This window comes from Vigna unguiculata, chromosome 11, assembly GCF_004118075.2.
Source record: "Vigna unguiculata cultivar IT97K-499-35 chromosome 11, ASM411807v1, whole genome shotgun sequence".
NCBI lineage: Eukaryota > Viridiplantae > Streptophyta > Magnoliopsida > Fabales > Fabaceae > Vigna > Vigna unguiculata.
The window spans coordinates 11,365,711-11,371,871 of record NC_040289.1 but is presented as its reverse complement, the minus strand read 5'-3'; the positions used below and the strand labels follow the sequence as shown (position 1 = coordinate 11,371,871).

General features: G+C 35.1%; 1 pseudogene; it reads left to right on the top strand.

Moving 5' to 3' along the window:
• Positions 1 to 601: 601 nt before the first annotated feature.
• Positions 602 to 1,719, top strand: LOC114170176 (annotated as a pseudogene).
• Positions 1,720 to 6,161: the final 4,442 nt, after the last annotated feature.

Genomic DNA, 6,161 nt, shown 5'->3' with positions numbered 1-6,161 from the left:
ATCTGATTAAGAATATGTGAATATTTATCAACAAGTTTGTGTAATGCTTCATTTGAATAAGTAATATTCAATATTACGTTTTTAGGGTTGAATGTTGTTCATCATTCTTTGATATATAGGAGTGTTTATATGAAAATGGTATTTCTTTAATTGCATGTTATCAGAAGCAGGAGGATTACTATGATGACTACTTTCTTCAATCTTTTCAGAAAGAAAGGATCTTCCTAGTACAATCAGCTGACCATAATTGATTTAGGTATACTTTAATATATTTATTCCATTGAACTATTCCAAGATTTGGTCCTCGTTGGTGTTTCCATAAACCACAAAAACATAATAATCCAGTTTTATAGTTACCCATTTCTTTTATTAGTTCAAACTTCATTTTTGAAAAGGGTTTGGGTAGGTGTGACTCTTACGGTAGTCTAGGATTGTATGCTTATACTCATAAGCATGACACCAATTTTTTGTATTCTTTGGTTTTACAATATGATTATACAAAAAATTGATATGATCAAAATGTTATGTGTTTTAATCAAGTTACAATATATATATATATATATATATATATATATATATATATATATATATATATATATATATGCTACATGTTTCAAAATTCCAGAATGTCAATATCTACATATATAAGGAATTGCGAAGTGCCATTAAAGATTTTAGTCGTCTAAACTTCTTAGGGCAGGGAGGTTTTGGAGCCGTCTTTAAGGTAATTACAGTAGTATAGTATCAATCAAGAATTTATGAAGATTTCTTAGACCCACTAAGGCAACTAATAAACTTATGCACTTAACTTCTATAACTTATGGAGAAACTCAATGCATTTTTTTCATGCTTTCATCTTCTATAAGTACTTATGTAGAAGTTTATCATGAATTTAAATAAGAAAAATGTTACTGATAAATTTCTCCATGGTTCAGGTAAAGTTGAGAAATGGTTCTCTGGTAGCTATAAAGGTTTTATTACCTGCATCATATACACTAGGAGTCCGGGAATATTTGAAAGAAATCGAGGTGATCTCTAGTATAGAGCATGAGAATCTAATTAAGTTGCATGGATGTTGTGTGGAAGACGACCACAAAATTTTGGTATATGGCTATCTCGAGAGTAAGAGCCTAGCACAAACACTTAATGGTAATTGAGTTCATGTCATGTGTTAAGAGAATGAATTGTTAAAACAACTATCTTAATTATGAACTAATCCATTTGAGTTTACAGGTGCAGGCCACAGTAACATCCAATTTAGTTGGCCCACAAGAAGAAACATTTGTGTAGGTGTTGCAAGGGGCCTTGTGTTCCTTCATGAAGAGGCTTAGCCCCACTTTATCCATAGAAAGATACAAGCAACTAAAAGTACTACTTAGCAAAGATCTGCGGCAAAAAATTTCACATTTTGGGCTTGCAAAGCTTATCCCACCCATTTTGTTTTCAATTAGCTCATGTTGTGAAATTTCAGAATTTTCAGGTTTATTAGTTCTTCTAATTTGATTTTGTAGTGGTTATGTGGCACCAGAACGTGGAGTCCGAAATAAAGTGACAACAAAATCAGACGTTTATAGCTTTGGAGCTCTATTATTAGAAATTGTTAGTGGGAGGCTTAACCGAATAGGACATTTGTCTGTTGAAGAACACAATCTTCTCATAAGGGAAAGCACTAACACCTTCCTTTATGAAAATATGGATCCTTCTCTCACATATCTTTGAATTTGAATTGAAAATGGAATTGGGGTTAGTGGTACTAATAGAATATTAATGTTCATCACCATTAAGTGGATGGAAACTCAAAAGTGAAAGTGTCTTAGAGGCTTGGAATTTGTATGAGGCTGGAGAGACAGAAAAGTTGGTGGATGCTTCTCTAAATGGAGACTTCAATGTTAAGGAGGCCATCAGATTTTTTAAGATTGCTCTTCCTTTGCATGCAGGATTATCCTCAGCTATGACCCTCAATGTTCATTGTGCTTCAAATGCTTATAGGCGAAAAGGATGTGAATAAGAAGAATATAAGAAAACAAAACACAACATTTGACTATGTGGAGAGGTCGTAAGTGCTTGCAAACGAAAGGGCAAGTATGAAGAAAATGGTAAAATTTTGTTAGCTGAAGAGTTTAGGGTTTCTTTTGCTACCGTACCTTCAGTGCAATATGTGATCTAAGTAATTAATTTGATTGTTACTAGGTAGCCTTGATTCACTCTCCTTATTCTGAAGCAGCCAATCTTTATTGCCATCTTTTGCTACAAAGCAGCATTAAGCCTGTATCATAGTTTAGCTTCTTCAACATACCTTGGATTTCTCCTTGAAGTTGAGCCAAAACAAAGATTTTTGGTACTCATTAAGTTTGGTGCACAATTTATATGACATATTATTGATTTTAATGTACAAGGATACATTGGGTTTGTGAAAGTGATGGGAAATAGAGTCACATACCATATGTGACTATAAAATGGAATTATCAGCAATTATTTTTATTGTGAACAAACTTATCTTTGAAGGAATTTAACTCCAAAATGCTATGAACAAACATAATTTTGTGATTAAATATTCAAGACTATATTCTTACGAAATTGTTTTCCATGTAATCAAATTTAAATTATTAATAAAATTCAATTTGTTGACTTGAACCTAATCCTAATTTCAAAATTGTTTTTTAAAAATTCTCAAACTCTAAACCAATTATTGGCATATGTTTCGGTAAAAGAAAGGTTAAACACTTTTTTTACTTTCAACAAATATTTGAGAATGCTTTTGAAACTAATTAGCACAAAAAAATGCTCCTTTTGCAAGAGGGAGCTCGTTTGTTTTAATAGAGAGAAAGTTAGTTTTACATTTGGATATTTTTCCTTTAAATAAACGAGTTTTATCTCATCTATCTTAGTGAGAGTGATTCTCCTAAGTTCTTCAGTGATTCAAGAAACCATGAGTTTAATCAAAGGTCCTTTATCCCTTTGTGTGTTTCAACTCTTAGGCCTATCTTCCATTCTTGGAAGTGTTATGTCTATCAATTTCCGTTCCATCTTCTTTTATGTTTCCATTTTCTCGTTTTAAATAATTTATCAAATTTCTTGCTTGTTAGCATTCCAACAATGATAAATCAGTCAAACGAATCGAACGCTGTGCATTCACACCATTTGGTATTCACAGCCTGACCATCTGGATTTGGAATAGGAAAGGAAGTTTATTATACAAAGTGTTTAACCGAAGGCCATCCATGTTTAGTTGCATTCGATTACGGAAGCGAAAACAATGTTGTGAACCAAAGTTTGGTGGAGAAACTCCAGTTACCAGCAACCTTTCATCTGGATCAAGCATGGATCAAATTCAGTGCATGACAATGTGTGAAAGAAGTATTATGTGATATTGCTCCCATGGACTCTTGTCATCTTCTTTTGGGATGGGCATGACTTCATTTTAAAACACTCCATCTTGATGAATGTTCCCTTTATTTGAGGCATGAGAGACATCAGAAGAAGTAGAAGTTTATGACACCAAGACAAGTCAGTAAGGATCAACGTAGGCTGAAGGAGAAAACAGAAAAACAAAATAATAGAAAACGAAAAATATCCAAAAATTTATTAGATATAAAATGACCAAGTTAAAATCGGTAATTTAAGTGTGTTTTTAAATTGAATTTGTAAGTATGTTTTTTTCTAATAATATTTTAGCAAGAAACTCCACAAAATATTTTTATGATAATTTTTTAAAAGTATATAATTATTGTTAAAGGTCTAACATTGTTATTTTAGTCTTTATATATTTTTAAATATAACTTTATCCAACTTTAAATTTTAAATATGTTGATATATTTTATATTTCACATTTTAATAAAATAATTTTTTTTAATAATACCTTACATAAATATATTAATATATTTATGTATTATTATTATTATTACTTTACTAGTTTCAATTTTATAAATTTTTGTTTGACAAATATAATAAAATAAGTTGTGTATATTTCTCCAATTTTAAGTTTTTTTCTTTTTTGTTTTACAACCAAGACCAATTACTCCTGTAACACCCAATTTAATTAATAACGTTAATTAATGAAAATGTCACACATAATAATATAGTAGCGCAGTCCTGAAGTTTAACACTACTCCTTACAATATCCAGAAATGCTAAAAGAAACCAAGGCACACCACAATGCCAGATACAAACAAGATACAAGAACTTGACATTAGTTATTAGAGTACTAAAGGACAAAATGGTACATGGGCCATAGCCCTACGAGAAGGTCCAAAATAGTAGAGTCCAGCCCAGGTCGACTACGCAGCGGAACCATCACCTCCCTGTTGACCACGGGTGTTCCTCGCATCTGTTCACATCAATAAATTGATGTTCATCACAACAGAGAGAACCACACATACAAGACATACAACAAATAACATAAGGGTAAGCTAGAGCAAAAAAAAAGTTTATCATGCAGTTACATACAATTTCATAGTTCAAGATACATATGTCAACCCATCATGTTAAGACTTGCAAACAATACACTAAGACTCAAACACGACTCATCCGGATACATATAATTTAGTTGGATTCAGCGAATGCTTGCACTTGTGGTGGATTTCCCTGCTCTACCAAGCTGCGCACCCCCGAGCTAAGTGTTACAATGTCTCAACCCCCTACACAAGGTTAGCCCTTAATGGGTTTCAGACCTCCTCCTACTCTCACCACAGGAGTCAGTCTGCTCTATGTGAGACTAATTGGCTCCTTAGAGCGTCAGGATGCAACCTTACCTTGAATCCTTACTAAATTATATAGATGGGGCACCACCATGAATTCCCACTAACAGGGGTCATGAAATTACGTCCTGACCATTGAGGCACCACCATGAGGTCTCACCTAGAGGCTCATGGAATTACGCCCTAACCACATACAACTCATGTTTCCAATAACCAATATATAATCCTTCACCATGCCATAACCATGTCACATTAATAACCAACCATCCCATTTGTTTCACATGCCAAGATCATACCAACGCACCCAATAAATTCATACCCTCAGATATTTCATGCATAATCACATGCCTCATACTTTAAATAAAGCAAACCAACCAATCAAACAACCAATAAAAACCATGTGAGGAAAAATAGTGTGACCTGCAGCACATCTCGCTCAAGCCAAAAGCCCTCGCTCTGGCGAGAGGGGTGCTCTCGCTTAAGCTGTAGACTCTTGCTTAGGCGAGATAGCGACAGAGGCCATGGGAGATTTTGCGAACGCTCGCTTAGGCGAGCCCTCCTCGCTTGAGCGAGGCCACTCCTCACCTAAAGGTGAGGTTCCTCGCCTGGGCTAAGACTGGAGCAACATACCAAGGCTCTCACGCGTTCTCGCTTAGGCGAGCGTCTCTCGCCTGAGCGAGAGTCCGAGTGTGAACCTAGCCTGCTTCTACAAGTCGCGCTTAGGTGAGACAGGCTCGCTTGGGCGAGAGTATCAGATCTCGCCACTGTTCTCCTTGCAACAGCCACTTTTTCATATCCAAATAACAACACAAGGCATCTCATATATTCACAGCAATGTATAGTCTATACAAACCCCAAGTAGATTCCAAAACAGGACAAAATAGACTACAACTCATAACCCTAGCTTCCCTTACTTGTAAAGAGCTAGTAGAAACTTCGATACGGAACAACGAGCACCACAGTCCTACAGACAAACCAAATAGCTGAAAACAAACGGTGGAACAGAACAGAAACAAGGTTACCACGAAACCCTAACTGGGATTACGAAAGTGTAATTGGAGAAGAACTAATATGAGTTGAGGAGTAACTTACGTGACTCAGAGAATGAGACTGAACTAGCTCGAAGGTGGCGGAGATCCAAACCCTAGCATAGGTTCTGTGGAGAAGAAAGGAGAGTGTGAGGGAACTGTTTCTTTGCAAGAATGGCAGAAGTGAGTGGGGTTTGACTGCCTTAGGAGCCTTGTGCACCCTATGGGCCAGCCCTTAAGCCCATTACATTTGAGGCATCCCTTGAATATTAGGACTGACATAAGAGGGCCTTACAACTCCTATATAGCACATGTTTCGGTATAAACTATATAAAAAAATTTAAGAACAATCAATCAAAATTAATTATTCCCAATTGTAAGAATAAGAAACGCATATATTTTGTTATGACACTACTATAAGAAATGCTCTATTCAT